At 41.6% G+C, this 12648-nt stretch overlaps 1 protein-coding gene across 1 annotated transcript in view; it reads right to left on the bottom strand.

Annotated features, from left to right (window-relative positions):
* The window catches only part of LOC147683725 (von Willebrand factor A domain-containing protein 5A-like), a 752535-nt gene extending 743971 nt beyond the window's left edge, over positions 1-8564 (bottom strand). The window contains exon 1 of the mRNA XM_086944099.1: positions 8452-8564. The gene's annotated coding sequence lies outside the window, so the exon portion shown is untranslated. The remainder of the gene's footprint in view (positions 1-8451) is intronic.
* Between the last annotated feature and the right edge of the window lie 4084 nt (positions 8565-12648).

Raw genomic sequence — 12648 nt, 5'->3', positions numbered from 1 at the left:
GCCCAGGGGGGCTGAGGTTTAGAAGCCGGTGGTGAAGCGTGAGACTGAGTTTAATGGAGTCAAACGCCCAGTCCGGCAGGCCTTGCGTCAGCGGCCGGGTCATGGGTTTATCTGTCTGTGTGTCTAAGTGAGGAATTAATGGTCTTGTTTTATATCCTTCGGACGTCCTGCTCGTCATCCTTCGCAGTGCCAACCAGCCCTCAGGGTACACTAGAACCTTCAGTGCGACGACTCTTCCAGTCAAAAGCATTTATTCAAATCCATGGACCTCGGCGAGAGGGAGGGTGTAACGCCCACCACTAGAAAAGGGGCGGGGCTTAAAAAAACTAGAGAGAAACGCCCCCGAATCTGGAAAAGACGGGGCTTGAATAGTGTGACGCCCCTCTCCTCCAATGGCTGGCCAGCATTTACCAGGCCAGCCAATGGAGAAGAGGGGCAGGTTCAAGCCCCACTGTATCTTTTTTTTTTTTTTTTTTTTTTTTATTGTTGCAGGAAACGGAAAGAAGCCAAACATAATACAAAGATACAATTTCCAGTCTCTTTAGAAAGCATAAAATTACATTGATTGTGATTAAAGGAAGAGAATAATGGAGAGCAAAGAAAAGAAGAAGAGGGAGAAAAGAAATACAAAAAAAACAAGAAAAAATATACAACCTCTAGACGACCATAATAGTAAAGAGTAGAAATGTGAGCGGTGAATTCATATAGGAAAAGGGAACTATTTCACAAAAGCAAGTAGTAGTGATTTTTTTATCGCCCACATACATCTTCAACAGAACCCATTTTTTATACTACAAAAAATTGTTTCCAAATCTTTTCCTTTCTAGCTAAGGTTTTTGGTCCTCTGCATTTAGCGAGTGTAAGTTCCATAGTTCTAGTTTCCATAACCAATGCTACCCACTCGGCTACAGTTGGGGTGTTCTTAGAGATCCAAGCTCTTGCTATTATTAGTCTTGCACAAGCTAACAGGATTGTTATAAGATCTTGGTTGGGGCAATTAGTCTCATAGATATCAAGTAAGACCAACTGAGGGGATAAATCCGGTAACTTAATCTGGCTATCCTGGAGATGTTTTGTTATTCCAATCCAGTAACTAGAGTATGCAGGGTAGGAGTAGAGCATATGTTCTATATCAGCAGCATAGGTGTTACACTTCACACATTGTTTTATCAGATACTTGGTTCCCTTGGGCCCAAGCAGAAATTCTCTGCGGTGTGTAGTATAATTCGGTGGTAGTCCTATACGATTGCAATCTTAAGCTAGAAGAGTGCACAACATCACTTAGGTGCGTTAAAGCTTTTCTAATCTGCTCTGAGTTTATGTCCCGGTTTAAACGGCGAGACCACTTAGTTGCAATTTTAGTAGTATTTTCGCATTTGTCTTTAGTTAGAAGTTGGTATCCCAACTTTATGAGTGACTTGGTTTTATCGGAATATATATACCCTCTATAATTTCGGACTGAGTAGCTGCAGTTATTTTCATTTTATTAATAAAAAAGTCTCTCAGCTGGCGATATCTATAATGCATATCGTTCGTTACGCCATTTAGTGTTTTCAAGGTTTCAAAGTCTAACATACCATTATTTCCAAATATATCGCCTAATGTGTTAATCCCACAATTAATCCAGCGAGACCCAGTCCCATCCGAGAAGGTACCCGGAAGGCCCGGATTATCCCATAACCTAAGTTCAGTATTGTAAAATGAAGTCTGACTGATGTGCATGATTTTCTTCCAAATATTTATGGCATGTTTAGCAGTCTTAAATTTAACCCGCTTGTAATAGTTTGGGTCCTGTGTGCGAAGCAGAAATTGGTTTGAGTCCGTACCCAACAAGTATTGATAAAAAAAATAGGCAAGACTCTTTCTTTAATAAGCTCCGTATTCGAAAAAAAAAAAAAAGGTTGCCAAAAAATATAATTTAAAGTCCGGAAAAGCAAGTCCCCCCTTTGAAATTGGTAATGTCAAAAATGTTATGGCCCTGCGTGCCTTTTTGTATCCCCAAATAAAACTGCTACAAACGGCGTCTAGTTTTTTAAAGAAACGTTGGTTCGGTTGTAGTGGTATAGCTCTAAACAGATAGAGTAGCTTGGGAAGTATTTTCATTTTGATCAAATTTAATCGGCCTAATAGACTAAGCGGGATTTTGTGCCATTTTTTAAGAGTTGTGGTGGTTTCGTTTAGAAAAGTATCGTAATTTGTTTCCAAGATTTTCCCTACTTTAGCCATTAGTTTAATACCTAAGTAGGTAGCTTCTCTGCAAGTATCATAGATAAGAGTATCCGGAGTATAGTTAGCTATAATTTGAGTTTTACTCACGTTCAATTTGTAACCCGAGACTAAGCCATATTTCTGTGCTTCGTTGATAATTTCTGGCATAGCTTTATTAATATCACTTGTATAGATGGCTATGTCGTCAGCAAAAGCTGTTGATTTCAGAGCAGTACCTCCATGAATCACTGGAATAATGTGGGCTTGATCGTTTAGTGCATTTAAAAAAGGTTCTAAAGAAAGAGCAAAAAGTAAAGGGGAGAGGGGACAACCTTGTCTTGTGCCTCTTGATATTTTAAAATGCGCTGATTCTTTATCTCCATAGCTAATCAACGCCAAAGGTTCATCATAAAGGGACATAACCCAATCCAAATAAGAACCGGAAAGCCCCAATTTCTTTAATACTTCCCACAGATATTCCCACCCCACTCGGTCGAAAGCCTTTTCTGCGTCTAACATAATCATACCGAGCGGGGTGTGTGTAACTTCGGCTACATCAAAGGCAATTATTGAAGTATTGACGTGTGTAGTAGTATCCCTTCCCATAACAAAACCATGCTGTTGTAGGTTAACAATAGAGGGCATACTAGGGGCAAGCCGATTTGCAAGTATCTTAGAAAAGATTTTAACATCTGTGTTAAGTAAAGAAATCGGTCGATAAGACCCACATTCTTTTTCCGGTTTCCCTTTTTTCAAAAAAAATATGATTTTCGCTATTTTCCATGAAGGAGGTGCTTGTTTGGAGACACTAATTGAATTTATCACTTTCTGTAATAGGGGTAATAATTCTTGAGCACAAAGTTTATAAAGTTCTCCTGGTAGACAGTCTTCTCCAACCGCTTTCCCTAAAGGTAAACTATCTATGGCCCGTTTTATTTCGTCTAATGTTATTACCGAATTGAGTTGCTGAACTGTTTCACAATTTAGTTTTTGAGATGCGGTTAAGTATTTTTCTAAATATTGCGTTATATCTAATTTTGCGGGTACTGTCTCTGGTGTGTACAATTGTTGATAAAATTTAGCAAACTGGCTTAATATTTGATCCGTTCTATCATATGTATTTGAATCATTCCCTACTATTTCTTTGATTTTTGTTTTAGCTTTCCTATCCGCGGTTTTAAAGGCCAATAGTTTCCCAATGCGATCACCACCTTCATATTGTTCAAATTTATACTTTTGTAGTTGTGAAGTATATCTTTCTCTCAATGTTTTTATTAAACCGGCTTGTAATTTCGCCAACTTTAGCCTAATAGCTTCAATGTTATTCTTTGCATATCTTGTTGCCTCTGCCAGGCATATTTCCATATTTCGTATCTCGTCAATTATTTGTTTCTTCCTATGGCGGTTCTCAGTGTTTTGCCTAAATATATATTGCTGGGCGAAGCCTCTAATACTACACTTACATGAATCCCATACCATGTTTATATTGGCCGTGTTAATATTAAAAGAGATGAACTCCTGAATATGTTGCTTAAGTAGGGTAGAAAATCTTGTATCAGTTAATAAATGTCTCGGGAAGGTGAATTTTCGTGTTTCTTTAGTTTGATCTTTAAACATAACTTCAAGTAATAAGGGATTGTGGTCGGAGGTAACTTTAGGGCAAATGTCAATCACACAATTATCTAATATTTGTTCAGAAGCCCAAATCATATCTATTCTTGAACAGGATCTGTGCGGTACAGAATAGTAAGTATAGCCTGCCTGAAGAGGATATTTTGATCTCCATATGTCGCTGACATTATTCAATCTGGCTAATTCTAGGATTGCTGTTCTAACTTTACACATTCTTTTGAGTTTACTTAGCCCGGTGGAGTCTATTTTATAGTTAATAGTGCAATTAAAATCACCTGCTATTACCAATTCTCCTTCCCATTCCAATAATTCTAAACTCAATTCTTCAAAAACTCTTGGGTCATCGATATTTGGTCCATATATTACACATAGTACTATTTTAAGATTATCACATTGCATCTGCGCAATTGCCCACCTCCCCCGAACATCTGAGGCAGTTTTAATTGTTTCAAATCGAGCCCCTCGTCGTTTTAGAATAGCTACCCCTCTTATAGTCTCATCTAAAGTAGAGCATACCACCAAATCATAGTTCAATTGTAAAAGTAGCTTGCGATCCTGATATTTAACATGTGTCTCTGATAACAAAACTATATTCGGATTATACATCTTAACCTCCTCTTTTACTAGATTTCTTTTGTTTTTACTGTTTAGGCCGTCCACGTTCCAACTTAGTATTCTTAGTTTAGACATTGTAATATCGTGATAATAATCTGGTACAAATTTCTCCCAACTATCTCTGCCCTTTTCGTATAGATAAAGTTCTCTTTACTGGACTTAAAAAAACAATCGAATCCTGCAATCCATTTTTTACCCACGTTTTTTTCCCACCCCTGACCTACAAGGTCAGACCCTCCCCCGCAAGGACCCCAGCCTGGCCCTCGCCCCCACCCGTCCCTTAGGGGGGAGCACCCCTCTATCTAGTGCTGCCGCTGAAAAGGCAGCAGAGTGAAAAAAGCTAACATGATAAACTGCTCATGCCACAATTTAAATTACTCCTTATTGACTCATAGTCTGCAGCAATCTTAGCCTATATAAAGCTATTTATTCTATTTAGTTATCATTCTGTTTATCCCTTTCATTTTCCCTAGAGAATTTTTCCAGGGCTTGTTCCGCATCTTCTAAATCTGTAAAAAAAAAAACACATGGCCATTTCGTATGACCTTAAGGCGAGCAGGCTCTTGGAAATAGGCCATGCAACCCAAATTTTTTAAAGGATCTATCAACTTCCTAAGCTCCCAGCGTTTGTCCATGGTACCCTTGCTAAGATCCGACTTCACAAAGAACGTTAAATTGTCAACAGTCACAGGATTATTCGGCCTAGCTTTCAATGATACCGCTTGCCGCAAGAGAAAGTTACCAAAATAAATCAGGAACGGTCGAGGAAATTTACTGTTAGTATTTTTTTGTATTAAGGGCAGTCTATGGACTCTCTGCAGCTGTGAGTCCCAGTCCCAATCCGCGAGATCAGAAAAGGATCTCTGAAACAGTTTCACCACAAATGTCCTAGGATCTGACCCCTCCATTCCTTCTGGTATACCAAACAATCTGAGATTTTGCCTTCGCGCACGGTTTTCCAAGTCCTCCACTTTGGCTTCTAGCTTAGAGACTCTTGATGTATTCTGTTTTACAGTTGCTGAGGTCTGTTAACATCTCCTTCCACTTCTACAATACGTTGTTTGATGTCTTCGATCTCTTTAGTCGCTCCATCTAGGCCTTGGCAGATGATACTCATCGTTTCTTGCATCTTAGTGTTGTCCTCTCTAAGTTGCAGATATTGTTGTTGGATCTCCGCTCTTTGCTCTAGGAGAGTCTGCATGATTGATTCCATGAACGTCTTTGTTGGATCTGGAACCATAGAAGTATTAAGAGGATTGGAAGGTTTAGTGGAATTATGGCTCTAAGATTGTCCGGTGCCAGCCCTGATGAGGGGCATAATACTCAGGGGGCTTGCAAAAATAATTCTATAGACATTACTGGCGAGCATATCCGAGATGGTGCCTCTATTAACCAAGCGACTCCGCAACATTCGGCCTCAGCCATGACTGATACAGAGCCTGCATCTGGGGTACCCTCAATATTCCCCTCGTCTACTCAAATCGACAACGCTGTTTCTATTCCTACCGTACACAATAATGAGACGAATGAGTTTGGAGACCAAGATCCTGATGATGTTACCCCTGATACTGAACAACCGAAAGAAAAGAAGGAGTCTATATTGTCAAGACTGGAAAAAACACAGACACCGATCATAGAAACCTTTAATGAAAATATAGGCATTAGTCTTGGAGATAACGAAATAGAGCTGAGATCAGATGACTCTGCTAACAATATCCAAGACACACCAACAGGCTCTGGACTGACAAGTTTTCACCCAATGGTCCCACAGGTATTTCCTAAGCCCCACTGTATCCAAAACAAAAAATCTCGGACTCCGCCCACTGCTTACGAAGTGCGACAGAGGCAGAGAACTAAAAATGATGCCATATTAAATTAAAATGTGCATATTACAAAAGAAAGATGTTCTTAGTAAACTAAAATGATAAGAGTAAGAACTAAAAGACAGAATCATTGTTACACAATTATAATATTATCTATGGCTGTAAATTTGATGGGGTGTCCAAAATTACCACTGAAACCTGCGAGGAAACCCAGCACCATCTGGTGTTCCAGTCTCTGTAGTCTCAAAGACTCCCTCACATGAAGTGCACAAAACACAATCAGGAGTAACAAAAAGGTCTTTATGGATTTTCTAAGAGAGGGTCAATAAACTTCTCTCTCAGGGGTACAGCTAAGGTGCTCTCCATACTATTAAAGTGCAGGCAAAAATCTGATTCATATCTTGATAAGGAGGGGCTGGTTCTCCCACTAAGGCTGGGGGTACACGTTGCGTGTTCCCCAAATCCCGCAGATCCAGTGTTCTGCTGTTGGATTAACCAACACACGTGGAGCACTACCAGTGGTCTCGCAGATGTCGAAGGGGGGAAAGGGGGTTGAGGGGGGGGGGCGTGGGGGTGGTAAAAATCAAGCCAGAACACTTGAAAGATGACAGGATACCGCGCACTACAGGGTCTTTCTTCCCTACAACATTAAAAGCGCAAACATGCACAATAAGCCATAAATTAGTGGGAGTTACATAGAAAATCTGCCGCCTGTGCAGTAAATAAATCACTTGGGCTCCCTGTTTTACGTTTTTACTGAGTTTTACAGATAGACTGTAAACCATTTACTTTCCTGTGGTTATTTATTTTTAAATGTGGATAAAAACGTAACCTGGGTTGTTTTTGAGTGAGTCTAAATGATGGCTATCGTGACTGCCGGGTCAATATCTGAGCAGCAAGGGGATTAAAACAATATAGGGATTTCAGTAAAGAGCCTTAAACAGCAGTAGCTTTGCACAACCTTGATACAAAAATGTACATATTTTCTTATAAGTGCATATTTTGCCACCCGAGTGAGTATATATCATTGAAACCTGTCAGGCGTTCAGGCAGAAGTGCACATAAACTGGTTAAATAAACTCAGAAATATAAACATTTCAGCTACACTTTTTTTCACAAAACCTAAAATAAATATGGATTCATACAGGTTGAATCTGCAAAAAAAAAAAAAAAAATGGGATAAATACAGACGGAAATGACAAAAATATAAATACCATAAAACTGGGAGTCCTGATAACTCACTATTAAACGGGTTCATAAAGGGCCGAGGTGCTTATAACTAGAACTTGCGAAATGGCAAGGTGTAAAGGTTATGAATGGGTATGCAACATGTACGGCAGGCCCCCCGAATTAGGAGACAGCAATATAAACTATCTACAGAGTCCTTGAATGTATGGATAGCACTGTTGTATGAGCCTTGCTCGGAGTTTACCCAATTATAAAGATCCAGTTGTCAGATATATTCGATAGGATGGATTTACAGAAAGTTACACTTGGTTCAATCTGATTTGCTATCGCGGTCACCCGGCCTCCCCTTGAATTCGGCTAAATGAATAGACACACATACATTTTGCAAAAAAAGAAAGGTTAAAGATAGAATCTGGTCTCATACCTAGACACTAATGTAAAATAAACGACATAAAAATGGGATGGTCAGGGACGCGCCTCAGAGAAGCGCAATGACACACTTCAGTGATAAGACAGAACTCTTTCTGCCGCGCCCTTCTAGAAAAACAGCCCTGCACCTTTAAAGCCAGAAACATAAATGAGCAGTTTCAGTTAATAAATAAAAAAAACTACGAGAGCAAAAAAGAAGAAAAGTCCCCTTTCCTCAGCCACGCACTCTTGGACTGTGAACAATTCTAGTAAATTCGGTTACTGCAGTCGTTCACCTCAGGCGCGCAACACCCATTGGGCTCACGGGGCTTCAGCGTGTGTGTCAGCCCGGTCTGACACAGCTTTGCAGGCTGGCGACGCTCTAATTGCAGCCGCACCCAAGCACTTAACATATCTTTAAAGACAATTTACTTGTAGATTGTGTGTTTGTTGTGCTTTAAATTCACCCCTTATTTCAATCACTCTGTCTATGGTTGGAAGAACTAGCCCCGTCTCGAAACATTATCCAGGCCACCCCACCCGCCGAAATGTGGCTCTAGTTGCCCGCCTGGTTCACCTTCTGCAGTCTGGCTCTAATTCAGGGGTAGGCTTCCTGCTGCTCCGTTCACTGCTGCCTACTGAGTGACTGTGCTACTTCCACCTGCAAGAGCTGGATTCAAACCGAGCGCCATTACTAGCGAGAAACACTCCCTTTAAATGCCCATCCCACTGCCAGGAAACAGCTGGTGTTGCTAACTCCTGAGTCACTGCAGGGAGTGTCTAAAAAATACCAACCCCTGCAGACAGCAAACATACCACCGAGAGCTTTGGTTTAAGCAAAAAAACAATGCTGCGTATTTTATAACATGCTATCGTGGAACTGCAAAAATCAGTAGTGCTAGAGTTTGAATCTAGCACACAACTCAACTGTCACTTTTAGGAGATTTGGGTCAGGTGAATTTGTAACCTACAAATTAATTGGCTTGATTTCCGTGTCTTTGTTAAATCCACTCAAGGCGTGGGCTGTAACAGGAGCCTCGCTCGTACAACAAAAGTCCCTTTAATTAATGTCGGAAGAGGTTTGGAGAAGGCTGCCGGAAGGCAAGAAATTATGGGATCTTTACAGGAGTTCCCATCTCAAGTCAGAGAGTAGAGGCTTGGTGTCAGAAAAGCTAGCTTTTATTTAAGACACGGATAGTAAGTAGCATGCAGTCTTTTCTTGCTTTGTATGAACCGCAGCCAAGCAAGACACTGTTTCTCAGAAAACCAACAAGCATTTACAATGCAACGGTTTCGCCTTTGTTCGAGTATCCTCCTTGCTGAGAGCTATCTGAAGCCTAACATCAAGATGCCAAAACAAAGGAGGAAAACAAAGGCCCACAGCTTTGTTCATCCCATGTATGAGAGAGTTAAGAACACACTGTATAAACGTAAGATGTATCTATCTGCATGAGTAATTGCACTAAAGACGATTTAAATGGCACTTTTTTTCTACTCAATTTCTTTTACAGTGCTAATCATCCTAAATTTAGGTTGTTACAGCACTTTACATCGAACACAATATGCAGAGGCAATAACTCACAAAAGTGAGTAAAACAATGCACTGAAAATGTTCCATGAGACAATGAGGGTTATAAGATGCAGTAGTCGCAAATCGTCCATGCAGGTGGGCATGACAGGTTAAGAACGAATAGCCTGGAGAAACACAAACTCGGGATTTTAAAAGTAACTCTGTGGTTTGGGTTTACATTTACTAATAAGACTTTATTAGAACCCAAAGGAATCATTTTTAGCAAAGCATAGACTAATAAAACAAGAACTACAACACCACAGCTTTCCAAGGTCCATATATAGTTCACCTTTCTCAAGCAGAACAATCTACATGAAACCCTGACGCTCTCATGCTCACAACACGTGAATGCACAACACTGCACCATAGGCATACATTTGGAAAACACAGCCTACTTAACAGCACGTCCATCACCATACCAACATTCATCTTAGAACTTTTCAGGAAAAGTTGCTTTAAACATTCTAGCCCTTTACAAGAGCAACTAAGCACAACAGCTATATGCTTGGCTAGCAATGTATATTTACCAACTAAACTGCACATGCAGATCGACCACAACAGTCCATGAAAAATAACTGTAGATCTACAAATATACTAATATTTCATTCATATTTTCAACATGAACTATTAGTAAACAAGGCGTATAACAATGAAACTATATAAATACTGATCACATTACTTTTATCGCTGCAATGTATTTTTTATAATACTTGTATATTGTTTGCTGCGTATTCCTTATGTTCAGCACCCTAAGGTAGCTGTTGTACTTCTGGTCAAGAAAGAAGAAAACAATTGGGACAACCCTGCCCACACCATGCCCCAGAATAGTTTCCTTATTTAATGGCCTGTTATGCTCCTTACAGACACTGTCAATCTTGTTCCTTGTATGGGAAGGTATAAGGGGCCTTTCTAAGAAACTGATGCGATAACGCTGCCTGCACTGAAATTAATCAGTACCCTTTGTGGATGTGCAGCCTCACACCCTCTGGGGTCTTGCTCCTTCTCCTGTCTTAGGATGACTAAGTAAACCCTAACCAGGTCACTGGGGTACGAGTGGTGAGTAATACCGAATGCATAGCTGCCAAAGTTTCAGATTCCTCTGTGTGAAAGTTTCATAATTTAAGTGTAATTATGAGTGGCATTCAACGACAATGAGTGGCATTCAACGACTATGAGTGACACTTTCTTGCAAGCAAATATCGAGCAATGAAGACGAAGGAAATATATAAATATCAGAAATAACACCCATTTGAGCAACGAGAAACTCCAAGAAAATCTTTAAATTTCTGCAAAGCAACAGAAATGAAAGGGTGCTAACCTAGTGCCCTTGTAAGCTGATAGTACTGTTAAATAAATGTGTAGGCAATAACAACTAAACAGATCTGGAGATGAACAGGGCAGTGGCAGGATCCCTCAAGGGAAAGGGGGGCGGTGCAGATGTAGTCTGGTGGGGGCTCCTTCTCGAAGGTAAACAGAATGCGATATTGAGGGGTGCAGCCACCCCCTAGGTAGGATGAATGTATGGATCGCCTTTTCTACGGGCTCACCAGGAAACAACAGCTCAAGAAAGCCCTCTGCCCAGGGGCACAACCGCCATAGCTGCCCGTTACCCCAGTGACAACACTGACCCCTAAACCAGGGGGTGCCTCCCACAAGGGCCCTCTGGCACTACACCCTGCGGCAGAAGCCGCGCACCCCCAGGCAGTACCCCGCAGCCGTTACCTGCTCCGCCGCCCGCCGGTGACACCTCCCTCCTCCCGCCGCTGCCCCCTGACAGCCGCTCTTCCTAGACGTGGCTCTTGGTTGGCGAGCGCTGTGTCCTTTCTCCTCCCCTGGAAACAACACCCCGGAACTAACCTTCACAGTCCGTGCATGGGGCAGTGTAGGGAAGTAATACTTACTTTCGTTCTAGAGCGTACACGTCTCTCTTCCTCATGCCTTCACGGTCAGGGAGTGCCGAGCCCGGCACTTCCGGGTGTATTGACCTTTCTCTTACACCACGTGACCAGCGTTTTTCGAAACGTTACTAATCTCGTTGTTACTGCGTGCCAACCTTGGTATATCTACACTACTCAGCAACCAAATACCACAGAGTAATAAAAGTTAAAAGCTATCGCGTACTGGTAACTTTAACCGAGGAAGTTGTGAATGTGGCGGCCATGATGGAACGGGAACCAGAGGTTCTCTATCGTAATGATAGTCTATGTTATAGCAATGTAAGCACTTACTAAGTGTATGAAGCCTCATTCACTCTATAATTCATGGCCATATTTTATCATGCGTAAGAGGTCTAACTCAAGGACCTGCTACCACACTTTAAAGTTTAATGCACAGAAGTATGTCCAAGTAGTGGTCTCATAGCTGCCATATTATAATAGCTTTTTAAAGAGCACAAAACCCTTAACCTCCTAAAATGGGAAAGGTAGCTTGCCCTACCTCGGTCGTATTCAGACGCAATCAACCTAAATCAATATGCAAGTCAGGTCCCGGGCCGCGCTGTGATTGGCTGACGTCACGGGGGTGTCCCGGGCCGGCAGCCAATCACAGCGCGGCCCGGGAATGACGTCACGGGGGTGTCCCGGGCCGGCAGCCAATCGCAGCGCGGCCCGGGACAAAGGGGCGGGGCTTAAAAAAAGCACCAGGAACGCCCCCGAATCGCGTTTTCGAGAGAAAGCGCGATTGACAGCCTCTGTCTCCCAATGGCTAGTCTCCATTTATGGAGCTAACCAATTGGAAACAGAGGCTGTCCTAACCTCACTATTAAAAACAACAGATTTCGATCTGGGAGGGGCTTCGCCCCTCGCCAGGTTACGAAACCTAAAAACATTAGAACTACTAAATGGCATCACAATAGAAACACCCAATAGGACGTGGAGTAACCCGATAACTATCTTAAATGAGAACAAATCTTCTTTTCTTGTAGTGAGACAATCAATGAGGTATAGAAATAATCAAAGAACATAATAATACGTAAGCCATAAAATGAACAAGTCTGTAAAACAGTCCGAAGTCAAGTCAAGTCAAGTCAAGAGATTTATATAGCGCGCTACATACCCGGAGGGTCTCAAGGCGCTTGAAGGAGGGAGGGGAGTTATTTGTCTGAAGGCTAGATGGTTCTGAGTGAGCCGAAGGTGAGTGGGGAGTGAGTTCCAGGTTTTAGCTGCGAGGTAGGAGAAGGATCTACCTCCCATGGTGGTTTTATAG

The sequence above is a fragment of the Lissotriton vulgaris genome, chromosome 11 (genome assembly GCF_964263255.1).
Source record: "Lissotriton vulgaris chromosome 11, aLisVul1.2, whole genome shotgun sequence".
Lineage (NCBI taxonomy): Eukaryota > Metazoa > Chordata > Amphibia > Caudata > Salamandridae > Lissotriton > Lissotriton vulgaris.
The sequence above is the reverse complement of the archived record's forward strand: the minus strand, read 5'-3'. Positions and strand labels throughout refer to the sequence as shown.